Source organism: Aythya ferina (assembly GCF_964211825.1).
Source record: "Aythya ferina genome assembly, chromosome: 2".
In the NCBI taxonomy this organism is placed as follows: domain Eukaryota; kingdom Metazoa; phylum Chordata; class Aves; order Anseriformes; family Anatidae; genus Aythya; species Aythya ferina.
In genome coordinates, this window is record NC_140297.1 from 60,959,692 (window position 1) to 60,986,564 (window position 26,873).

Consider the following 26,873-nt stretch of genomic DNA (forward strand, 5'->3'; position numbering starts at 1 on the left):
TGCCTCTTGCTCTCAGTGCTAGGTTCCAGTCTGATAGAAATGTTTCACAGTGAAAGATGATGGAGAGGGAGATTATCTGCCAGCCTTACTGCTCTATTAATAGCCACAGGGTTGGGGTATTCTCTCTCTCTTTCTCTCTCTATATTTTTATCCTTTTTTTTTTTTTTTTTTTTCTTCTCCAAACTGGTCTTAAGAAAATGGTGGTCTGCTAGAGGCACAAGTCCTCCTTGAGCTACAAATTTATCCATTGTGGATTTAACTTTAAATAGATTAGTAGTCCCCTTTAAATCAATTGAGCTTTAGTGGGTATTACAGAAAATTAAGCCATCTGTACACACTACCAGTGAGATGATTTAATTACCCAGTGTTCTGATATGGTAAGAGAACAATTTATATTAAGTCAATGTTTATTTATTTGAATGTGAGCTGAGGTTTGTATATTATAATATACAGATACTATACAACTTGATGTGATGACAATGAATTGATTTATACCTTAAGTATCTAAAGGCTGAAAATCTATGTAAAAATATAAATATTTTAAGTTTATAATATAAATAATATAATATAAATATAAATATCTACGTTTAAATGTAAAGTCCGGAACTGTAAAAATTAGAGTTCAGACTTTACATTCACCACATTTCACACATTTCCTCTTCCATATGAAGCATCTAGACCCAGCTGCTTGGAGAGTTGCACTGGCTGTGGGAATCCCTCAGAGCTCTCCTAGGTCCTTCTCTAGAGAAGACGTTGTAGATGGAAGGGACTCAGGAAGGACCTAGGGCACGTTATGGCTACTGGATGTTTCCTAATAGAAGTTTTCCAACGGATAAAGTTTACTGCAGCTGCAGACAAAGAACTAATCAAAGAACTGTTCACACAATTCATAAACTCAATACTATGGATTGGTGATAATAGTATAATTTCATGATTATTTTACATATAATAACATGGATTATATTGTACTTCATAAAATAATATTATATTCCATTTAATAATATGGATCTACTCAAGACTGATATTATTTCTCTGGCATCAGAGAACAGACTATACACTTTGTCTAAAGGAGTTCAAGCTCAGGAATTATAGGTATGTGAAGCTGATTTTATGCTACGTTTGAACTTACTTCATTCTAGAATTGGTGCACAATAAGGCTCTTTTAAGTTGCCTAGCTAGTCCCAGCTAGTAACCAGTAGGTAAGATTGCTCCCCTAATTTCTGTGATAGTGGCTGGCAGAATCATTGTTTCCTCATTATGGCTTTGTCACAATGATGGTTTGACTTGGTGGTATAAATGGTTCAAAAGTTGTCAAGAGAAACACATGAATCATTCCACTTAATGAAGAAAAATGAGCCCTACCTACGGCAGAGACTGTACAAGGTGTCCATAGTGCATATTTCCAGTGAAAAATGAGCCACACTACATATCACTTGGGCAATCCTGGAAAAAGACATTGCCTACACTCCCATACTTTGCATGCTTTGTGCTTCAATGAAAGAATTATGCTGGATTGTTAGTCCTCAGTAGTTTAAGGGACTCTTAGTTTGGTTTTTGTAGGAACTCCCTACACTGATGCTGATGAATACCCTGCTGAAGTGTGGCTTAATTGTGAATCAAAGAGAAATGTGATGGGCATAGCACTGATAGGTTTGTATAAATGTTTTTGAGATATCAACTGATGCGTCTAGCAGCTGAAAGCCCATAATTCCTGTACTACACATGGGACAGGGTCTATTTTTGTAAGGAGATCTTGTAAACCAGCACAAGAGAGGAGGCTCTTTGGTTACAACCTTTCTTTCAGGTCTGCTGCCAGATCCAGGGTACGATAGTCACTCATTTTGTAGACTCTCTGTTTCATGTGACAATCCTTAAAGACAGAATGTAATTTTCTGTCACTGATGCCATCTTAAATACAGCTGTTTTAGTGGTCTGTCCTTCACTGTCCTTCCTATCCTGGTCTCAGCATTACACACACTGCAAGCAGATTATGCTGGCCGTAGAAAAATAGACTGAAAAATAACTGTAGATCTTTTTACTGCTTTATTCCTGCAGTCAAATTCCTTTTAATGACAGAGCACCAACTTATTAATAGTGGTTTTTGGTTTGTTTGTTTGTTTTGTCTTAACAGCAAACTGTTGGAGCACTTATTAATGACTGAGAGCCGAAAAGCTAGAATCCAAGTTGTCTAATGAAACTTGGCATCATGTAAAGTCTTCAGACCAGATTTAATGATGGCATTTAGGGGGCCATGGAAAAAGAACTATCTGTTGTACTGAATTCTGCAGGTAAGTTCTAACATTATGTTGAGATACATAGATGTCATTTTTATTTATTTATTTATTTATTTGTGTGTGTGTGTGTGTGTGTGTTTTTAAAGCTTCATTGATTTATGGAAAAAAGAATCATTAAACTGTGGAACTAATGGTCTCATATTGTCCAGTCAGCATTTGAAACCTATGGGCAAGAATGTCCCTGTCTTCGTGGCTATAGACTTTTAAGTCAGAGCAATAACATGCTGCATGCTCTTCACACTGTTTAGAAAAGGGAGAACATTTGAGACTCTGCTGCAGCGTGAAGCTACAGGAAACTTCTATTTAAAAATGGCAGGAGCTGCCACATGATCACATGAATTTTGCAGTTAGTTTTAGCTTCCCATGATCAAGAAGAAATCACTAGCAACAGGAGAAGGAGTGGAGCTTTTAAACAGTCCTAGCCTGCATATTTATTACCTGTCAAATAGCAACAACAAAGTCATTCATCTAATGTGTTCATTGAGCACTGGAGAACTGTGCAGCTTGATTCGTGGAAGGTAACAACATGTCCCCCTGTTATGTTCTCTTATCTACTGAAATTGACTGAGGGAGAAGAGAGTGACATTCACAAAATTCTAGCTCAAGGACAGTGAGTGGAGAAGTTCCCACTTTGTGGGAACATTTTACATTACATTATTCCTGAAGCAGATGTAGATATTTTGTTGTTCTAATGAAAAGTATCTAACGGCATCTGAGAATATTATGTGATGTGGAAGTTATACAATAAAATACTAGATCTGTTGAGAACATGAAGATGCTCAGTCAAAACACTGAAAACTATGTCCTCCCCAAAGTACTTCCACAACATACAGTCAGGTGATAACTTTTACCCCAACCTAGTGGCTTAAAACTTCAAGAAAAAAATTAAAAACATTCAGGTGGGAATTTCTTTAAGATAGTCCAAACCTGGAGTATTTGCCTTATATTTATGTTAACAGCATTCTAGCTAGTAAACTGCACTCTTTGATTTCATCTAAACTGGAAGTACCACAGTGAAAAAAATAATATTAATTATACAATAACATAAAACAGAATCGTTAGTATTTCCACTTCAAGGGAGTAAAAAGCTGTGTATTTACAAGCACATAGAATTAAATGATTGTGTGAACTTTTCCAAGGCTCATTAAAGGCTATGTACAGATATATCAATTCTTATGTAACCTGAGCTAGTTTGAAGTCCGTAGCTGGGATACTCCGGTTACCACACAAGCAAAACATTGTAAATTTGGATACAGAATGGCTTTGTTGTTAGTGAAGATTAGTTTATGTGCTGACTTGCATATTCTTGTATTCTTTTCCCTATTATACCTGTCTAAAAATAAATAAATAAATAAATAAATAAATAAATAAATAAATTGTGTGTAAGTAGCTCCCCTAACTTAAATATTAATTTCTTTTCCATGTACATTGACATTGCCTCTGGCTAAGATAACTGCATGAAATGAGTGAGTGTGTAAGGTAGAGTGAAGAAGCTTCTGTTTTTGTGGTTTGGGGGATTTTTTTCCCCAGACATTAATGGTTTTCTTTTTTTTTCTTTTTTTTCTTTTTTTTTTTAATTTCATATGGGAGTGGTGAGCATGTGCTAAGGGAAAAATGAGACCCCAAATGCAGCAAATATACAGCCCCTTTTGATTTTGTCATCAGATTTCACCTACACCTGTCAGAAAACTAGACGAATTGACTAAGAATCTCAGCTGGATTAAGTCGGTGTTCCTCTACTGTCTTCAGAGGAACCATAGCAATTATAGGTGTTGTGCTCTTTGGTGGAACTGACTTAACACAGCAGAGAATGTGGCCCCACTCTTTTATGGATAAATTATTTCAAGATGTTCAGAGCTGTACTTCCACCAGAGATTAATGGACATACCTCAGCATGATGGGAAGCATCTTGGACATCGTGTAGTCTTTTCATTCTTGTCATTGAAACATCTCTTGTTCCCCTCAAGGGACTCTCTCTCAAGAGTGATCATGATGTAGATAGTATAACTGTAACCCATGGAGGTATTATATAGGTACAAATGAAATGTAGGTAGCATACCTTCTTGACACATCATATATGATTTTGTTCTCATTTCCTGCCATATCATTCTGTTTGGCGTAAGAAGCTTGTCTGATTTTAACACTGAAAATTTGGCTTTCTGCCTATACTCTCTGAACTGTTGTGTTGTGGGTTGTTGTTGTTTTTCCCAACGTAATGTCTAGCAATACTAAGCACTGATCTGAATTCTTTTGGACTTAAGAAAAAGTCAATATATTGCACATGGACTTTCTCCTTATTCCTTTGACTCTACATAAAGCTTAGCATGATGTGGTTAAAATAATACATCAGAAAGAACTGGTAAAAAAAAAAATCACTTGTGAGTTGTGGATCATTATTTTTTATTACCTCATTTAGAGTCCTCTAGAAAGCGAACTGCAGTTTACCATGTGTTATTATACTACTAAGGTGTTGTAAAGAACTCAGTTTTTAAAAAATGCAGAGTAGTCCACCAATAAAAGGCAGTATTTAGTTCAAATAGATATGTGCCAGAGGTATGCCCACAGTGATCAGAAAAGCTCTGTAATAATTTTCCATTCCCTTATGTGCCTTAGGTTTTATGCCTGGATATCTTACATTTCATACTAAACTTATGCGTGGTCAGAATAGTGTATCTCCAAAAATTTCTTAATATCCAGGTGGCATCTGGAGCTTATTCTTTAAATTTATTTCACTGTGGGTGCCATCATGACGTAATGGCTTCTGTTCATGCAACCTTTCCTGCTCAAAAATTCAGTGCCTGATTTTCTGTGTTACTGGATGTGTTGAGTTCCTTCCTTTTAATATTGTGTGTCTACTCATTGTTTTACACCTGCTGCAGTTCTGAGAGATATAGCATTCTGGAATCAACTGTAAATGAACTCTGACCATTAATGACAATCTATTCTCAGGGATCCTATATAAATGTATTAATGGAGTCAGTCAAGATGACTCTAATCAAAAACTTAACAATTTAAAATTCTACACCTCTGAAACAATTAGTATGATAAACCTATAAACCTTCTTTTTCATTTCCACCCATTCCAGAAACTCTTGCTTAAAGAGATTTCATGTAAAAATGTAAGGCCAATGAAGGATATAATTTTTTTTCTGATCACTAATTTTTTAATGAAGGCTCTTTGAATTTATTTTTTATTTTTATTTTTATTTTTTTAAGGCATTAACCTTAGGATAGTTGTCTCATACTTAGAAAATACCCTTCTCTAATGTTCATTGCATGGCACACACCTCATTATTCTTCACCTTCTAGGATCTTCAGAAAGCTTCCAAAGACTGAAATAAGAATGGATTTTCCAGATGTCAGACTCAGCAGTGAACGTGCAGGTGAGAAAGGGATTCCTTTTTTGATTTTTTAGGAACATGAGAATCAATCTGCAAGGTGAAATCACTTCTCAGTGTTCTCTGTGGGAAGAAATAGTATTCTTTTCTGAAACCATGAGCAGTAGATGTACAACATTTAAGCTGGTGAATAATAACAAGCTGTGAGATACATTAAACTCTGAAGTGATGTTTTAGTGATGGCTTTAACACATGCATTATAGCAATTACTGGCAAAGTGATGACTCGATGAAGTAGGTCACAGTACAGTGTAGGTGGTCTTCTCTCCAGGTGGAGAAGGACATCCTAAAAGACCTTGATTTAATTCTTGGCTCTGTCATAGTCTTTTTATATGGTCGTAAGCAGGACATTTTATCTGGCAGTTACTCAATTTTTCTTCTGTCCATTCATCTCCCATTGCAGTTGTACTATGAACTATATAAAAAGGAAATGCCTTACTCTGTATTGCACAAAGAAGAAGAAATTCTAAGAAAAATCATGTAACACAACCCAATTTTACTGGTTTTAAGAGGCTGACTCAATTCAGTGAGTAGCATGATGAACTCTGAAGGGCATGTACTTCATGACGCTGTGTGTGGTCTGAAATCTTATGCAAAGACAGATTGAAATCCTGATATTTTAATGAAGCTTTAGGTATGAGGAATAATACACTGTCATATTAAATGACCGTAGTGAGTTATTTCACCAATTTGCAAGTTCCCATAACACTGTAAACAAAAATTCAAAAGCCCTACCCTTGGAAGATTTTGAAAAAGAATCAAATCACACAGAAAATCTTTGTATTTGAGAATAGCCTAAATAGAAGAGTTGCAATATTATCACAATAATTTCAAAGCAAAAGGATAAAGCTAGGAAGCCAAGTATTTCATAATGAATGCAGCATATAGCTTTTAAACAGGGCTAACATATGGACCACTAATGTGAATGTGAATGCAAATTAGATACTTTTGATTGCTTGAAATAAAGTCAGCAGAATCCAAGCTTCAAAAAGCAAATTGTGTGGATTTAACTACCTGAGTGCCACAGAAAGAATACCATTCCTACAATATTTCCATATGAAACAAGGTAATGAAGCTAATTAAGCTAATTCTAAGGCAAGATGCCCTAGATAACTTGAAGATGAATTGTATATTTTCTCTGTCTTTTCTTTTCTTTTTTTTTTTTTTTTTTTTACCTGAGTTTCTCAGCCTTGGTTTTATTTAACCTTTTGAGTCCACTATCTGCTAATTTTGTCACCTATAACTACAGGTGTTTTGCAAGGTAGCTGTCATTTTTAGAGGTGATGCAGCTTGCTACAAATATGTTGTTTTTTAGAAGAAGCAGCACAACTGGTGCTGACTGGAGCAAGCAGTCATTGGAAACTCCTCAGCTCATAAACTATAAAGGAAATTTAGCAGATAGTGTGATAGGGCTTTTAATATATTCTGGCTCAGATAAATAAAGGTAGAAAAACAGAACTTGCCCTAAACCTTTGAAATTCTTGTGTAACATCTCAGCAGGACACACATATTTCATTCTGCACCTAACCTTGCTGGGCTGTGAAAATGGGAAAACTGTAGAATAATATTTATTTTCTCCACAAGGCATTGCCCTTCATGAAAAAGCAGAAAGCTGCTCATGGTGAGGACAAACAAGAGGGCTGCGTACTGCCCTGCATCTGGCATGGCTTGCCCCTGTGCAGCAGGTTTTTTGTGTCCTCACTGCGAAAGGTGGTTTGCAAGTAGCATGGCAGATGCTGTCAAGAGCTTTTGTGATGAGTGATCATGAAGCTATGTAGCCTGGAGGGGGAAAAGAGCAACCCCAGCTAGTAGGAGATCCACAGGTGAAACAGCTTCATGTCCTGCTTGCCAGCTCTGGTCCCATTTTATGGCAAAATCTTGGGCTGTACCAGAAGAGTGTCAAGAGATGGCCTCATTCACCATACCTCCCGATCCCATAACCTTCTTCTGTCAAGCTCTCTCTCTATCACCCAGAGACACCAGCTAGGCTCCAAACTGCTGTTCCCTGCAGGGAAACCCACCCTTAGCACCCCTCACAAATAGTTTTGCTTCACAACATCAGACATCTCAGCTCCCACCCCTGGCCTGACTGCACTAAACACAACCCCATCCACACCCATTTACTGCAGATATTCTGGGTACTCATCCAACATCCTCCTGCTACATCTGGACACCTTCTCAGTCCACTAGCATCCTGTTTTGTAGCGTCTTTCCCATACTCAACCTGGCACATGGATACACCAGCCCAAACCCTGACTACACCTGCCAGGTTTGGGGCTGTTGCCTGTTTCCTCATTGTCATAATTTGGGGGAGGGCATCATGATCCCAAGCTGAAGTTTAGGGGAAGAGGAAAATAACTAAATGAGCTCATTTACATGTTTGCCAATCACTTGCCAATTTGCAAATATGTGAATTAGCGCATTCTGAAATTTGCATAAATTCACACATGGAGCAGTGCAAGACTTGGCAGAAATGAAACAAAAAAGAAAATATATTAATGGCTGTGCAAAAAGGAAAGAAAACTGGTTCCAGAATATAAATGTCTTTATGACTACATAAGGAACAGGAAAATGGCTTTTGAACCTAAAATTGCTTGTCAGATTCAGCACTGGTAAAAACAGATGTAACTTTGTTAATATCAGCAGTACCCATTTAAATAAGGTCTGAAATTGGACTTCATGATTCAGAGCATTGGCTTGAGCTCCCTTCTTTTTTGGTGAGCCATAAGATATGGTTGGGAAGACTAGGAAGAAAAATACTTACCAAAATAAAAAGTGGTACATGAGGTGTTGGCCAGTGTTAATGAAGTTTTTTTTGTTTTGTTTTGTTTTTTTTGAGGGGGGGTCTCTAACATACACTGCATGTTTCACACCAGCATTACTCACCACTGTCTGTATGCTTGCACACTGGGAATGATTTTGATTTAAGCAAATAATGTTTCTAACTTATGGCTGTGTTAACATCTTAAGTTGAACCCGGAGAGCTTTCTGGATCACTGTTGTCGCATTCATGTTCATGCATGGGGCTTAGCTAATGAGGCTGCAGAGCTCCGGCTGCAGCTTGACTCACAGTTTTCCTCTGGAGGGCAACCAGAGAGCCAGCAGGTGTGTGCCATTTGCAGCTAGAGCTCACTGCAGCTGCTGATTGGTCTTATTTGTGGATGTTTCCTCTGTGTCTTCAGAAGTTTGTAGGCAGTTTTGCTGGATGGTAGCTCCTACCTCTCAACAGGGTGCTTACTCTAAAGCGTGTGTTCACATAGGCTTCCTAGCCTGTTTCAGGGACTGATAGATAAAGCATAATGCTACTCGATCAGTTGTGCTTTCCCAAGTGTTGCTGTCTCAAGCTAGGTATCACAGCAGGCAAAATTGGCTGATAATGTCAGTGAACACCCAAGTCAATCTATACCACACAGTTTTTATTAACAGAGGTGTAACTGCTGTGGATAGGCATGGCAAGGAGTGATTTATGACATACGCACTGCAAGGGACGGTATTTTATGCTAACAGAATTGGGCTTTAATCAGTGTATTCTACTTCACCTGCAGACGTTGGAATAATCAGTGCTGCAGAAGCACCCTGCCAGTGGCAAAAATGAGAAGCCTTTGCTAGTCCTAGATCCTGTTATTGTAACAAAAGCTGCTTCATAAATGAGTCTGGCCTCTGTTGCTCATTGTCAGCACCAAAATCTTTTATGAACTGAAAATCAAAAGCATAAATCTGTGTACAGCAACTAGTATTATCAGTGTTAGAGGTCACAGAAATCTCTTTTCTTGAAAATGCCTTTTTATAACAACTGATTTTTGACTAGAATGAAAATGATAAATTTGACTGCAGATTGTTGAACTTGTAAAAGAAATTCAGACTTCTGTTATTACAAAAGTCTATCTTAGATTAAAATTGCATGTATGTGTTTTCCTTTGGAAAACCAATTTTATTTAGGGGATTTTTTTTTCATGAAATATTACAAATACTTTTATGGAAGCAGAAGTTTTGGTATTTTTTATTTTTTAGGCATTAATGCTCAATTTTAAAAATTCAAACAAAACTGAAATTCAACTTTTTTCTGAAGTGCCTTGCTACCATGGTCTTCAGGAGCCTTGCTAAAGCTTTTTGAATCATTAGGTGCATGGTATTCACAGATCTGTTTTTCCTACATAAAAACAGTGGCAACAGATTTGCCCCTGGCTGACTGTGTTCACTGAAACCTACATAGGAGTATGTATCTGTAAAGGAGTAGTTATTAGAAAGAAGTTATTAGAAAAAAAAAAAAAAGAGAGAGAGAGAATATAAGGGGGGGAGGGGGAAGTGGTATAAAAACTAGTATTCTGTTACACTTTTCTGGAGTGCAATCCACACAGTTCTCTGAAGTATCTGGAGAGGCTTGTAGCCCTCAAAGTTTTCCCCGTTCATCCTTCCTTGATTTAAATGTCATACTCCATGCTGAATATGTTCAAATGCTACAGTCACTGAATACCTTATAGACTACAATAATTAATCTACCAACACTCCCATTAGTATGGATGACACAATTGGAAATCTGTCCAGGTAGAGACAATTATGTGGAGACCGAGAATCATAATCCTTTTGTCCCTGCAGTGGCACAGTACTTATTTGCCACTGTTCCTGTGTTTCTCCTTGTCAGAGTCAGCAAGTGTTTCAGTTTATCTCCTTTTATTTACTTTCAAGTCATGATTAGATTAGAGAATTCTGTTGATACCTCCCTGCCTTAAAATCTAGGAAACCAGAGCTGAGCTGATTCATTTTTTAAAGATCATTTAATTGCCTTAATGAGTTTGCTTGATTTTTCAAATCTCCAGTGAAGTCATAGGCAGAAGTTGAAATGGTTTTATTTGCCTTAGAGAAAATATATCCACTTTGCACTAAACAAGTGGTTTACATGTGTAAAGCCAAAGCATGCACAGCCTCAGATTTCCCTAGCAATGGCGAGGGTGCTCTGGTACTGCCTGCAGCACCTGGTGATATGCACAAGGGGTGCGATGTCCTGCTAGTGCAGGAACACATTATGCAAATCTATTAATGCAATTATTCATTTTTGGGATGCTCAGCTCTGGACAATAGCCCTCATATAGGTTTTATTTTGTTATCCTCTGAGAATAGATTCTCTGTTCTTCAGAAAGAAAGGGAAGATTATGGGCCTGGGAAGGATGGTGTGCAAAGTCTTGCCCTGCTCCAGACTTCCCAGGTGTCCTGAAGCAGGTCATTTATCTTCTCTGAGCCTTTATTGTCTACCTGCCCAGGAAAAATACAATACATAAAAATAAAGCCATTAGAAATTGTGGGGTGCTCAGAAGATATTATGATGGTCATGTGTGTAAAAATACTGCAGAAATAACTTAAGTGCAACTGGCCAAGGGTCACGTGCAGTCTCCATACCCTTCAAACAACTAGGTTAATTTTGTATAGTGATTTCTTGTCCAGTTTCTGAAACAAACAGATAGCAGTGGGTATTTCTATAGTGGCAGACTTTAATACTTCACTGTCTCTTTAGGCTTTCTGAATTAAAACAGAGGAAGTTTGTTTTGCATTTAGGACTAGGCAGTATCCTATCTGCTACTGATACACATAGCAGACATGGAGCTGCTGTGCAATCACTTAAAATACCGATCTATAACAATTTTGGAAATCCCATATGTAATCTTATCTGTGAGACAAAATACAGTATCATTCTACTGAGATACAAGATTTCCCTACACACAAATATTTCCCTGGCTGAATAGGGGGGTTATTATAAAACCAAGCAAGAAATCATCTCAATGGATCTAGATAAGCATCTTCCCAACAAACATTTGGGGGCAGTTACCAAATACTGGTTTGTGCTCAGGCTCCCAGCTGAAGCCATTTTGCAAAAGATAAAAAGGGCGTGAGTGATTAACTAGTTATTAGTTTCTGCAGCAGAAACAAATTATAAGGGCTGAGCAGTGTTAGAAGAGTCCCAAAGATATGTGAGGCTATGCTAAGAGCACAGGAGAGTAAAGGCAAAGGCTGACCCAAAGCAGGACACCCTGGAGAGCACTTTTAGTGGGCTCCTATTCTTCACTGAGGGTGAATCTTCTGTGAGTCCAGTAACACAATTGTCATTAGTGTAATCAGGAGAGCAAAGAAGGAAAGCCAGTCAAGTGCTGCTATGCCTTTTTACCTGCCTCCCAGCCTGCTGAGTAATTTGGGAGCAGAAAGCAGGAGCAGGTCACCTCATCTCTTCTCTCTGCTGTGCTGGGTTGCCTCTCACAGGCTCACTGGTAGCTAGGACTGGTGCTTGGGTTTGCCAAAACCCCTTACTGTAAGGGGTTATCTGCCTTCATACCAGATGTGCAATGCAGGATTGAAAGCAATTTCTCCTTCTCTCTTTTTTTATTCTGTTTCATCTTGTCTGAGAAATAAAAGGCTACATTTCAAGCACAATAAACCACTTAAGCATTATTTACAATAGCTTTACATATTTAATAAAGGTATTTCACAAGGTTTTTGATGTTTTTGTCTGTCACAGTCAGAACATTTTGAATAACATTTTCTTTTTTATAGTTTAGCACTGGCCCTCTCTTTCTTGATCACAATTAGAGAAATTAAGGGTAAGAAATAGAAAGAAAACAATTGCATACAATCTTTTACACTTCCCAAAAGGTCTGTAATCAGATTTGTTTCTGATGAAAGTTTGAGTCATTTCTTATTTAACAGCATTGTTTTCCCTCCTCTGAATTAATTTATCCTAGAGGCAGAATTGTCTTGGATCTTTCTTGATTGCTTTTTAACCTGTTCATAGAACATTCAGCGCTCTGGTGATGTGCTTGTTTTTTGAACAGTTGCTTGTAGTTTAGAGGTCTACTGAGTTTAGCCTCGTTGGTCTCTGGAATAAATTAGTGTTCGTGCTCTGCTTGATCTCTGTGTGTCCAGGTTGGACAAAGTAATGACAGCAGTCCTGACAGAAAAAGGAATTTATTTTGATATTTAAATTCCATGTACAACCATGCAGTGAAGTGCTGAACTGACATGGGGCATGGAGTAAGATAAATAAATTATTGGAACTGCATTTTATAACAAATATGAGCCTAGCATGTTTCCTGCACAAAAATACTTGCCCATGTGCTGCCCAGGAAGTGGATGGTACTTGGGCAACATCAGATGGACTGCATGCATGTGGACAATGCTTGTGATAAACACAGCATGAACTGGATGTGTCCTGGAAGTGACAGATCTGGTGTATCTATACTGTAAGGTTTATTTGTACTTGCCCATTGATCCTTGCCAGGCATAATTAGGGCAAAATTTTTTATTTCACCAAGCAGGAGAAGACAACTCTGAGGGACCCCAAAAACAGAGTAGCTTTATGCACATTCGTTTGAATGTAACCACTTAAAGGTGACACTGGAGATTGCTTATTGAGTAAAAACAACATTTTCTTCTTTGATGAAAGGAACAAAATCACCCTGTGGAGATAAGTGAAAAACGATGAGATGCTTTGCTTGTTCCATGCACCTAGAAATGCATTATTGAAGCTTTAAAATTTAATTTAACATCTTTTTAGCTCAGATAGAACAAACGTCAAACAAAAAAATGACTGACATCCTTACTGGAAACACAGGGTATAGCAGCCAGGAAGAATTTCTGCTAATCTTTTGTTAAATGGTGGCACTGCTAATGCTGGCGTTGCTAAAAGAATTAGGAAAGCACTTAGTGGTAAGTGGTTAAGATGTTTTGACTCAACTGCAGACTTCTGGCAATAAACGTTATAACATCCATATACTGCAGAAGGCAAAGGTCTAACATTAAACACACAACAGAAGCAAGTACTGTGGTCAGCTGAATCCACACATGGAGTAAATTAAGATCCTAAGGAGTAATTACCTGTCTTGTGATCTCTGAGGTGTATCTCCCCATCTCTCTGTGAATAGTGCCTTGCATGTAAAAATGTGTATTTTACAAATTGGGTTTTAGAGCTTTTAAAAAATAAGCCCATTTGAAATATCTGTCAGTGTGGACCATACTTACAGGCACTAAAAGTCTCAAAACCTCTCGTAACTGTATCAGTTATCACTTTCCTTATCATCTGCGACTGGCTAAGCTGATGTACTGTGTATGCTATCAGAGGGGACAGAGCAAGTTCAAGTAGGTTGCACACAGCTACAGAGTATAAATTCACCTGTGAGAAACCCCTGGCCTTCATGTTTGTCCACCAACATACTTCATATTTTTTGTTGTCTAAGTTCAGTTGCTAGCAATCTGTGAGCTTGCAACCAGCCTGCTTTGTGCTGCCCTAAAAAGACCATATCATGCAAGGACCCCACACTGATGCAGTGACACTACAACACATGCCTTGTTTAGCACATCTGGGAGCCTTCTTCCCCAAACCTCCTCACAAAGAGAAGGTGAGTCATGCTCCAGCTGTGGATGAGCTCAGATGCGTCCAGGACCCTGACTGCAGTGCCAAGAGACATGGTGGCAACATGGGCTGTTCTAAGAACCCTGCAATGGGATGGAGACAGTTAGCACAAAGCACCTTCTTGAAACTAAAAAAAAAAAAAAATAAATAAAAAAAAAAAAAAAAAAAAGAAAGAAAGAAATTTTCTGCAATCTTGTGTTTGGAGGCATGACATTCATTCAAGGAAGAGTGCCACTGCAGGTAAGCAGAAGGACAGTATTGGCCAGTGTGGCAGCTGATTGTCACAGGCGGAGCTAGAAATGCAGAACAGTCATTTCTAAACTTTTCTCTTGTGACTTAGAAATACAGAGGAAAAAAAATAAAGTAATTCTCCCAGTAAAGATATATATTATTTTTTTTCCTGACGAATAATATTCTCATAACATTGCTAGTGCTTAATATTCAGGTTTGTTATGCTGAATAAGTATGGGGTTGCTACGCAGGCTTTCTAAACTCTTTCTTTAAAAACAGGTGTTCCTCCTCTATTTGTATGAGAGCGTTAGGAGTGTGGTGCATCTTATCTCGTGCCAGGTGTCCGGAGCAATTTTCTGTGCTTGAGCTAGGGAGCTGGGTTCTCTTTGTAGTCTGTCATGAGAAACAAGACTTTGATTTGCCTGGCCTAGCTATGACCTCCATTTTATGCCTAGAAATGCTTTTTCCTCTCTGCTCTCAAGGAAGCTAGTTCTGGGTTCTAGTTCAATTGGAGATAGCCACACTGTGAATATTACATTTGGGTAAATAAATCTATTCTAGATATCTACATATAATTTCTGAGAATTGTGGGTGTAATCTTCCTTTTGTTTTCATGTAGGCAGTACTGTTGTTTTTATTTTTGTTATTTTGTACTCTTTCTCTTTTGAGCTCTACTCTTAAGTAAACCCCACTCTCTCACCACAAACTTGGTATTTCAGTGTGCTGTTATTCAAAAGGAAAGGTTTGTACTGATTTAGTTTATATACTAACAATATTTTACGTGTGCTAGTTGAAATATATTTACCATATTTCTAATTCTTAAAGAGCTGAAATTCTTTTTCATATTGGCAGAACAGTGAAAACTATAAATCCTTTTTTTTCCTTCTAATTCCACATAGTTTTGAGAAGAAAAGGCAGAGAGTTACATTTCATAACTCTTGAAAGTTTTACACTTCCACTTTCAGCACAACCTGCAGCAAAGTGGTCAAGTCCTCTACAGTCTGTGACAAGGGAATTTTTGAACAATACATTTGCTGGAACAAAGCAGGGTAGATGGGTGAATGTTGTTAAGTCCGAGAGAATGCACAGAAGATACTGTGATGGGGTTTGCTTGCAAACATGGTGTCCTGGTTTCAGTTAGGACAGAGTTAATTTTCCTCCTAGTAGCTGGTAGGGTGCTATGTTTTGGCTTAGGATGAGAAGAGTGCTGATAACATGCTGATGTTTTAATTGTTGCAGAGCAGTGCAACAGAGAGGGAGGGGGAGGGCGAGCGAACGGCTGTGTGGAGTTTAGCTGCTGGCCAGGTTAAACCACAACACATGGCATCACATTGGAGGAAGATGACCTCCCATTTGAGGTATCATCACTTTTTCTTTTCCTTGATTTTCTGTTTTCCCCAAGCATTCAGAAACCATGAGTCAAGCCTCAGAAGAACACTGTGAAAAGGGAAAAAAAAATACCTGACTTCCTGACTTGGCATGCTTTTCATTTGTCCCTTCACAGTTGGCTTTTACAAGCTTTTTCTTTTCTTTTTTTTTTTTTTTTTTAATTTATTTATATATATATATTTATGTTAGGAGGACTGCAAACTCATTTTCTCTTCTTAACAAACAGCTTTGAATCTTAAAGATTCACATGATTTCAGTAGTTGGAGCCTTAGGAAGATTATCATGGTATATTTGTTAGTCATGATATATTCATGAGAGCTGATAGGTGTGAAAGGGATCTGGAGTTGAAAGTGTAGGAGTGAGCCTCCTCTTTCTCTAGATACTCTGATCTAATTGGGCTATAGCCTCCTTCTCTGGGAGGACTTTCTTTGGGTCAGAGATGCAGTGTAGCCTCCTGGCCAGTCACCTCACTGCCCATGCATCCAGCTTTGGCTCTTGGTGGGAGGTTTTCTGCAATGTACTCATGCTCCTCTCCCCCTGCTCTGGTTTTAGAGGATCCATTTTCTTGACCTGTACAATAGAAAGCCCAGGGCTTCCTCTGTAATGGGATCTCAAGCAGCCCAGGAAGTGCAGAAGCCCTGCTTCCATTTTGAAATGCATAGACATAAGGGGTGATCTCTGAACAGTGGTGGGACTTGTAATCATAATTTCTTGTGTGCCATGTTGACCGTTTACATTTTGCAAAAAACTCTCCCTACAGAATTAATTTTCAGCATTAGGGAAATATGGGCAGCTTTTTATAGTTTGATAATAATTTATCAGCTTCTCTCCTGCAGTCCTTTGCTGGCTGGCTGCTCTAAAAGCACACAATCAACAAGAGAGCAGTGAACAGAAATATTTTCAAGAGCAGATGGGATGTACCTTCAAAAACCAGGATTGTCCCAGTGAAACTGGGACATCTGGCAACCCTAAAAAAACCCAAACTAGATGAAATAAAAATTATGAGATGGAGGAGCAGAAAAATATGTCTTTGCATTGATTAGCAGGCAAAGTAATTAATCTCCTTCAACTCCCCTTTTGGTCCTTGGTGTAAAACAAGGAGAAATAGTGATATTATTGCTTTGCCAAGCATTAATTCCTGTATAGTGATTGCCGAGCAAGAAGAATTTTGCATCCTTGCCTCCCTCTTTCCTGATACCCCAAATACCTCAGAAACAATCTTCATATCATTTATAAATAAAACCTTTTTTTGATATCTTTGTCACTGAGCCTAATTCAGAGTTTTCCCCTTGTCTTTAAGGTGCCTTGGATCAAATTCAAGCTCATTTTGCTGAGCTTGTTATTGTACAAGATATCAGCCTGTCCACAGTCCAGCTTGGAACTGACTTTCTACCCTGGGACAGTTTTATAACAAATTGACATATATTGGCCTTCTCAAAACACCAGACAGATGAAGCAGCCTCATCTCCACAGTTTCACATGTGTCATCTGGTCCCGTGGTAGTTTTGAGGTGGAAAGTTCACTAAAATGCTGAGTGTGAGAGGCATTGACAATTGATCTGTCAGTTTGAGAAATTCATATATCTTGCTAGAAAAATGTTCTAGAACTCTAAGAGAACTATAAAATTATTTCATTTGGGTTGTAATGATTTCTGCACATTTAGAAGATGACATGCTTATAGCATTTGTGCATTATCTAATGCAGTGAGATCCTGGACCCATTTGGGGTTGGGGCCCCAAAATCGTGTGAAGTTACAGATGATAAACTCTGTGGAAATATTAAACAATACTGTTTTTTTTAACCATGTTTCTTCAGCAGACAGTACAATATGTCCATAGTGGGCACTCCTAGTTTCAGTAAAGAATTAAATAGTAGAGAGGTGTTTGGCCAGCAAGTGCAAGTGTTTTTAATGGCAGTGTGACAACATAGAGGGAGATGTTATTCTAAGCACCCTGGCACCTGTCAAATGTCAAAGGAACCCAAATGATCAAAACTCCATGACATCCAGCACAACTGTGTTTCGTCCTACAACTGTATGAAGGTTAGTTACTCACAGCTCTCCTCTCACAAGCTTCTACTTGTTATCTGAATCATTGTGTTACTGTCCTGGTTTCAGTTAGCACAGAATTAATTTTCTTCCTAGTAGCTGGTGGAATGCTGTGTTTTGGCTTAGAATGAGAAGAGTGCTGATAACACCCCGATGCTTTAATTGTTGCAGAGCAGTGCTTATACTAAGCCAAGGACATCTCAGCCTTTGCTCTGTCCTGCCAACGGGCAGGCTGGGGGGTGCAGTAAGAGCTGGGAGGGGACAGACCCAGGACAGGTGACCCAAACTAGCCAAAGGGGTATTCCATACCATCTGACGTCATGCTAAACAATATATAGGGGTGGCTAGCCGGGGGGAGGGGGCCGGACTGCTCGGGGTTAGGCTGGGCATCGGTCAGCGGGTGGTGAGCAATTGCATTGTGCATCACTTGTTTGTACATACTATTATTACTTTCGTATTATCACCATTGTATCATCATTATTATTATTGTTATTATTATTTTGTTATTTTTTTTCCCTGTCTTATTAAACTGTCTTTATCTCAACTCACGGGCTTCACTTTCCATTTCTCTCCCCCGTCCCAGAGAGGGAGGGGGGAGGGTGAGCGAACGGCTGCGTGGTGTTTAGCTGCCGGTCGGGTTAAACCACGACAGTCTTTTTGGCGCCCAACGTGGGGCCCGAAAGGTTGAGATAACGGCAGATCTGATCAGAGTGTGTTAAACTAAAATTGGTGTAAGGATTAGACCTGCTTAATAGTCACTTGTCATGATGCTGATTGCTTTAATCACAACTCTGCTGCGCCTGTTTTCCAAATTGAGTATTATAGTACATTATTTTCCGTATTTGCTCTCTGTAGTGTTGTTTCTCCTCTCCGGGCCCTGGTTTCAGACCATTATGGTACTAAGTGTTATAGCAATGGCTTATGAGACGATAAAATATCTGGTCATGACTCTAACTTGGTATTTATACTCAGTAACATCGTGGACTCTGTACTTTGGAAACAGCATCTTGGGAACTATTAGCAATTATACCTATTGTTTTTCTCCATTAGAGAGTCAATCTGTGGAGGGGAAAGGGGAGGATATTTTTCCTTACTTGCTTACTTTCCCTTTCTCCTTCACCACCCCTGTATCCTCCTGGGTCACTCTGCCTTCCTCCTTCACCACCCTCTTATCCCCTGAGCTTGTCACAATAGCTCTCCAAGATATTGAATATTTCTGGAATACTCAGAATACCATAGTCTTGTTGTTCTGCCTCATGAATGCACTTCAGATTCTGCTTAAAGTTAAACAACTACTTATGAAGCTCATCCGGAGATCTGCCCGGAGGCAGTATAGTTGTGGGTGGCAGGGAGTATGGGTGGATATGGGCAGGCATCTAGAGCAGTTGGCACCCCCAGTGTGTTGGAAATTCACCCCTGAACAATGGCAAAATCCTCAAAAACTGGCAGAATGCTTGAAAAAAAGGTGTAATGATTCTGGCAGTTCCAAAGTAACACAAATCATTGTAACGTGCTGGGGCCTGGCTCATGCCTATCGAGCTGCCATTGATACTGCTGTCAACTTAGTGACAGACCCTGCGGCCACTCCAAACCCTGTGACAGATCCAACGGCCACTGTGACCCCTACGGTGGATTCTGCAGCCGCTCCAGTCCCAGCTCCTGCAGCCGCTCCAGTCCCAGCTCCTGCAGCCGCTCCAGTCCCAGCTCCTGCAGCCGCTCCAGTCCCAGCTCCTGCAGCCGCTCCAGTCCCAGCTCCTGCAGCCGCTCCAGCTCCAGCTCCTGCAACTGCTCCAGTCCCAGCTCCTGAAGCTGCTCCAGCTCCAGCTCCTGCAGCTGCTCCAGTCCCAGTTCCTGCAGTCGCTCCAGTTCCAGCTCCGGCCGCTACTCCAGTCCCAGTTCCTGCAACTGCTCCAGTCCCAGCTCCTGAAGCCGCTCCAGCTCCAGCTCCTGAAGCCGCTCCAGCTCCAGCTCCTACTGCTGCTCCAGTCCCAGCTCCTGCAACTGCTCCAGCTCCAACTCCAGCTCCTGTAGCCGCTCCAGCTCCTGTGGCCGTGTCAGAGAAACGAGCTGTAGCAGTGCAAGTTGACCCTGCAGAGGGCATTCCAACCCCTGTGGCAGACCCTGTAACAAAGTCAGAGAAACGAGCAGTAGCAGTGCAAGCTGCCCCTGTAGAGAAGGTGAAAATATGGTATAGAAATTCAAGTCGTTTAGAACGCAGAGAGTCTTCTGCCAATCCAGGTAAGGCTTCTGCCAAAACTAAGTATAGAGATGACGAAGATGATGACGACGCTGGGCCGTCAAGGATTCAGGAGGAGGAAGATGAGGATGCCGAAAGAGCAACAGTAACTACCCGAAGCCTAAACGAGCGCGAGCTACGAGATGTGCGAAAAGATTTTGGTCGCTGTATAGGTGAGCAGCTTGTCACCTGGCTGCTCCGGTGCTGGGACTCTGGAGCCAATTGTGTGGAATTAGACGGCAGGGAAGCCAAGCGGCTGGGATCCCTTGCTCGAGACGCCGGCATTGACAAAGCAATTGCAGATGGAGCACGACCCACCAGCCTCTGGAGGCGTCTCCTCTCAGCTGTGAGGGAAAGGTATCCCTTCAAGGAAGATATTTTATGTCTACCAGGCAAGTGGACCACTATGGAGAAGGGAATCCAGTACCTGAGGGAATTAGCCGTACGGGAAGTGATTTATGAGGATCCAGACCTCAAACAAACATCCACAGATCCAGATGAAGTCAAGTGTACACGACCCATGTGGCGGAAGTTTGTACGGAGTGCACCATCATCATATGCCAGCTCATTGGCAATAATGGCCTGGAAAGAGGATGAGGAACCCACAGTGGGTGAAGCGGCTAAACAACTCCGGCAGTACGAAGAAAGTCTCTCCTCTTCCTTACAGGCCTGCGTCTCAGCTGTGGAGAAACTTTCTGAAAAGGTTCACCAACTTGAAGAGAATCTATTGTCCTCCCCACCTGAACCAACCAGTGCCCACCGACCAAAGGAGAACACTTGGGAGAAACTTTCTGAAAAGGTTCACCAACTTGAAGAGAGATTATTCTCCTTCGCACCTGTACAAAGCAGTGTCTCAGCTGTCAGGGGTAGGCGTTCACCCACACAAGGAAGACGATATGGTGGGTACTCACCCCGTGCCACCCTGTGGTTTTACTTACGAGACCATGGAGAGGACATGAGAAAGTGGGATGGAAAATCTACCGCGACCCTAGAGGCACGGGTACGTGAGTTGCAAAAGAAAACAATCAGGAAAAAGGGATTCTCCGAAAAGTTTGCTGCTCCAACTTCCAGCAGACAGTCCTTCAAACACAGAAACGAGGAAGATTCTGACCAGGATTAGGGGGGCCCTGCCTCCAGCCAGGGGGAGGAAAGGGACAATCGAGTTTATTGGACTGTGTGGATTCGATGGCCTGGCACATCACGCGCACAGAAGTATAAGGCTTTAGTAGACACCGGTGCACAATGTACTATAATGCCATCGAGCTATAAAGGACCAGAGCCCATCTATATTTGTGGAGTGACAGGGGGATCTCAGCAGTTGACTGTATTGGAGGCTGAAGTGAGTCTGACTGGGAATGAGTGGGAAAAGCACCGCATTGTGACTGGTCCGGATGCTCCATGTATCCTTGGCATAGACTATCTTAGAAGAGGATACTGCAAGGACCCAAAAGGGTTCCGGTGGGCTTTTGGTATTGCTGCCTTAGAGACAGAGGGCATTAAACAATTATCTACCTTGCCTGGTCTCTCAGAGGACCCCTCTGTTGTGGGGTTGCTGAGGGTCGAAGAACAGCAAGTGCCAATTGCTACCACAACTGTGCACCGGCGGCAATATCGCACCAACCGAGACTCCCTGATTCCCATCCATAAGCTAATTCGTCAATTGGAGAGCCAAGGAGTGATCAGCAAGACTCATTCACCTTTCAATAGTCCCATATGGCCAGTGCGAAAGTCTAATGGCGAGTGGAGACTAACAGTGGACTATCGCGGCCTGAACGAAGTCACGCCACCACTGAGTGCTGCAGTGCCGGACATGCTGGAACTTCAGTATGAACTTGAATCGAAGGCAGCCAAGTGGTACGCCACAATTGATATCGCTAATGCATTTTTCTCCATCCCTCTAGCAGCAGAGTGCAGGCCACAATTTGCCTTCACTTGGAGGGGAGTCCAATATACTTGGAATAGGCTGCCCCAGGGGTGGAAACACAGCCCTACCATTTGCCATGGGCTGATCCAGTCTGCACTAGAGCAGGGGGAAGCTCCTGAACACCTGCAGTACATCGATGACATTATTGTGTGGGGTGACACAGCAGAGGAAGTTTTCGAGAAAGGGAAGAAAATAGTCCAAATCCTTCTGAAAGCCGGTTTTGCCATAAAACAAAATAAAGTCAAAGGACCTGCACGGGAGATCCAGTTTTTAGGAATAAAATGGCAAGATGGACGTCGTCAAATCCCAATGGATGTGATCAACAAAATAACAGCTATGTCTCCACCAACTAACAAAAAAGAAACACAGACTTTCCTAGGTGTTGTGGGGTTTTGGAGAATGCACATCCCAAATTACAGTCTGATTGTAAACCCACTCTACCAAGTAACTCGTAAGAAGAATGAGTTTGAATGGGGCCCTGAACAACGACAAGCCTTTGAACAAATCAAGCAGGAAATAGTCCATGCAGTAGCCCTTGGGCCAGTTCGAACAGGACCAGATGTGCTCTACACTGCAGCCGGGGAGAACGGCCCCACCTGGAGCCTCTGGCAGAAAGAACCTGGGGAAACTCGAGGTCGGCCTCTGGGGTTTTGGAGTCGGGGATACAGAGGATCTGAGGCCCGCTATACTCCAACTGAAAAGGAGATATTGGCAGCATATGAAGGAGTTCGATCTGCTTCGGAGGTGGTCGGTACTGAAGCGCAGCTCCTCCTAGCACCCCGATTACCGGTACTAGGCTGGATGTTCAAGGGAAGGGTCCCCTCTACGCATCATGCAACTGATGCTACATGGAGCAAGTGGGTTGCACTGATTACTCAGCGGGCTCGAATAGGAAACCCCAGTCGCCCAGGAATATTGGAAGTGATCATGGACTGGCCAGAAGGCAAATACTTTGGGATATCATCAGAGGAGGAGGTGGGTCGTGCTGAAGAAGCCCCACTGTACAACCAGTTGCCAGAGAATGAAAAGAAATATGCCCTGTTCACTGATGGGTCCTGTCGTATTGTGGGGAAGCATCGGAGATGGAAGGCTGCTGTATGGAGTCCTACGCGACGAGTTGCAGAAGCTGCTGAGGGAGAAGGTGAATCGAGTCAGTTTGCAGAAGTGAAAGCCATTCAGCTGGCTTTAGACATTGCTGAACGAGAAAAATGGCCAGTTCTCTATCTCTACACCGATTCATGGATGGTAGCAAATGCCCTGTGGGGATGGTTACAGCAATGGAAGCAAAACAACTGGCAGCGTAGGGGCAAACCTATCTGGGCTGCTGCATTGTGGCAAGATATTGCTGCTCGGGTAGAGAACCTGGCTGTGAAAGTACGCCACGTAGATGCTCATGTGCCCAAGAATCGGGCTACTGAAGAACATCAAAACAACCAGCAGGTGGATCAGGCTGCTAAGATTGAAGTAGCTCAGGTGGACCTGGATTGGCAGCATAAAGGTGAATTATTTATAGCCCGATGGGCCCATGACACCTCAGGCCATCAAGGTAGAGATGCAACATACAGATGGGCTCGTGATCGAGGGGTGGACTTGACCATGGACGCTATAGCACAGGTTATTCATGACTGTGAAACATGTGCTGCAATCAAGCAAGCCAAACGGTCAAAGCCTCTTTGGTATGGAGGACGATGGCTGAAATATAAGTATGGAGAGGCCTGGCAGATTGATTACATCACACTCCCTCAAACTCGCAATGGCAAGCGCCACGTACTTACAATGGTGGAAGCAACCACCGGATGGCTGGAAACATATCCTGTGCCTCATGCTACCGCCCGGAACACCATCCTGGGCCTTGAAAAGCAAGTCCTATGGCGACATGGCACCCCAGAAAGAATAGAATCAGACAATGGGACTCACTTCCGAAACAACCTTATAGACACTTGGGCCAAAGAACATGGTATTGAATGGGTGTATCACATCCCCTATCATGCACCAGCCTCCGGGAAAGTTGAACGATACAATGGCCTGTTAAAGACTACCTTGAAAGCAATGGGCGCTGGGACGTTCAAAAACTGGGATACGCATTTGGCAAAGGCCACCTGGTTAGTCAATACTAGGGGATCTACCAACCGAGCTGGACCTGCCCAATCAAACCTGTTACGTACTGTAGATGGGGATAAAGTTCCTGTAGTGCATGTAAAAAATATGCTGGGTAAAACAGTCTGGGCTACTCCTGCCTCAGGAAAAGGCAAACCTATTCGTGGAATTGTTTTCGCTCAGGGACCTGGATATACTTGGTGGGTGATGCAAAAGAACGGAGAGGTCCGGTGTGTACCTCAAGGAGATTTAATACTGGGTGAGAATAGCCCATGAACTGAATTGCACCATGTTAAATAGTATATTATACTGTATGTTATCACTACCATGATTACTATAGGTGACTAATTAGAATGTATGGAAAAGAGTGTAACCTGAGCATGACATAAATGGTATGGAATAAGGGGTGGATAGATGTCCTGGTTTCAGTTAGCACAGAATTAATTTTCTTCCTAGTAGCTGGTGGAATGCTGTGTTTTGGCTTAGAATGAGAAGAGTGCTGATAACACCCCGATGCTTTAATTGTTGCAGAGCAGTGCTTATACTAAGCCAAGGACATCTCAGCCTTTGCTCTGTCCTGCCAACGGGCAGGCTGGGGGGTGCAGTAAGAGCTGGGAGGGGACAGACCCAGGACAGTTACTCACAGCATTCATTTTGGATAATTGTATATTTTAATCAAAGTTCCCTTTCTTCCTATTTTTAATTTATTGCAGTACAATAGTTTAGTGCCTTCTCATGTTCATGTCGTATCTGTACCGTACAGACATTTCTTAATTTTCAACTTTTTTTTTTTTGTAATTCCCAATTTATAAACTCTCTCTTTTTTTTATTTATTTTTTTTTTCTAAAGCTGAAGACCTAAATTTTGCTCCCCTTCCTAATATTCAAATGTTAGTATGTATTAGTTCACAGTTTGATATCAGCATGAATGGTGTACATGCATGTGTCCTAGTGTACATGGGTGATATGTTAGAAATGCCCCTCAGTTCCAGGCGTGCCAGTTAGGCAGCACACACAAGGGTAGGATTCAGCCTTCTGGGAAAGGAGCCGCAGATGATGCTGGTAGACATGAGGAAGAAAGGGGGAAAAACAGATGGCTCACATTTACCCACTGCGTTTTTATAGAGACTTATAAGCTGTATTATTGTTGTATTGGCAATTTTTTTCCCCAGACAAATAGAATTTCTCAGGAAAAATATTCAGGCCATCAGGGTTGCTTAAACTGACCAATCCCATATGCACAAAAAATGTGAAAGCTGGGATTTTGTTGATATTTCACAGCACAGACTGTTTTTTTTTGATCAAGTTAAGAGCCATTTCTTAAGCTTTTTAATATTCTTTATACCACATCTCAGATTACTTGTTTTGATGAGGAATATCCAGGGCATTGGGACCATAATTTAGGATGTTCACTTAGATAAAAGGACAGCTTTTTGAGAGTTCTTTTAGTTCATTCTAGGATGAAAATGACCTCTGGTGGCGGAAATTTGCACATCTGTTCAATTAATCAAGTATTATCCATGTCTTTTCATAAATATTTGTGTCCAAATGATGTTGCCCTGAGTTCTCAATGTATTAGCAGCACTCTTATAAGAGAAACTGGGATACTTTAGAGATGCTGTATGTGAGAAGATTGCCAGCTGTCTTCAGTACAAAAAAGATACAGACCCGGTCAATATTAAAAAGGATATCACAAATGCTTAATTAATAAAGGAAATATATATTTATATTTATACAAAGTATTATTTGTACAAAGTATTTTAACTGTGACACCCACCCCTGTAGCATTGTCTCCTTAAAAATAATGGATGCTCTCATAACAAGGAGAAAAATGGATCAAATAAGTGATACCAGAGTCATTTTACTCTTTTTTTGTACAGAAGATGGATTTTGAAGGAAGAGCATCATTCTGCACTTACTAATAGAGTCTGTCTTTCTGATCTTTCTATAGGATCCAGAAGGTTCATGGTCTGAGTCATGTTTATAAAATGTCATTTTCTATCTACTTGGAAATATAAACAGGACTTAGTGAATGGTAATAAACAACCAACATTGCTCTGATAGTGGCATTATTTCATGTTCAAGCATGGAGAAATAGAAAATGATGGCCAAATAGATTTCCTGGATTATGCTAGTTTTGAAATGTTCCTTAAAGTCACAGGTACCATTTTCTAGTCATGAGTGTACTATTCTGGGTGCTGGTGTTGGCTGACTTTTGTTATTGATAAAGGTCTGAAAATACTCAAGGAAAAAAAGGTGGTTTCTGTGTCATGTCCCCCCCCTCCCCCCCAATACTTTTTCTAGTTGTGGAGCAATGTTCCACATTGGAACACTGTAGCAGAGTGGGAAAATGGGATGTGAAAACACTGGTGTCTTTCTAAACGTGCTTGTTTAAAGATAATTAAAAAAAAATAATAATCTCACATAAAAAATATACTCCAGCTTGTGAAAGCTTAATTCTCATAAGAATCTCAGTTTCAACATATTTTTCACTGGGGAAAGAAAGTTCTTCAGAAATTTTACAACCAGCTGTCTCCAGGGAGCATGTAGTCACAGGACAGGGCAGGGCCCCAGCCATTTAAATGCCGTTTCCCAAAAAAATTCCCAAATGGTCTTTAGCACTCTGACTTAGAGTCTCCCATGTGACAGAAAGGGGACAAAAAATAGGTGGCAAGAGCCCAGAATGAGCTTCTTGTGTCATAAGTTTCAGGAGAACAACTATTAGTTGTTTCCCCATCCAGATTTGTTCTTTGTCTAGATCCTGGCTAACTCCACAGGGACTACTGGAAAAATATATTTTCAGCACTTTTCTATAATTTTGTACACTTCCTGTACATGTCCATAGATACAGAGACACATGAAAAT

The 26,873-nt window shown here is 40.9% G+C and overlaps 1 protein-coding gene across 3 annotated transcripts in view; it reads left to right on the forward strand.

Moving 5' to 3' along the window:
- Window positions 1-2,172: 2,172 nt before the first annotated feature.
- The window catches only part of ITPRID1 (ITPR interacting domain containing 1), a 76,291-nt gene continuing 51,590 nt past the window's right edge, over window positions 2,173-26,873 (forward strand). For all 3 annotated transcript variants that reach the window (XM_084507527.1, XM_084507528.1, XM_084507530.1), the window contains exons 1-2: window positions 2,173-2,288; window positions 5,603-5,676. The gene's annotated coding sequence lies outside the window, so the exon portion shown is untranslated. The remainder of the gene's footprint in view (window positions 2,289-5,602; window positions 5,677-26,873) is intronic.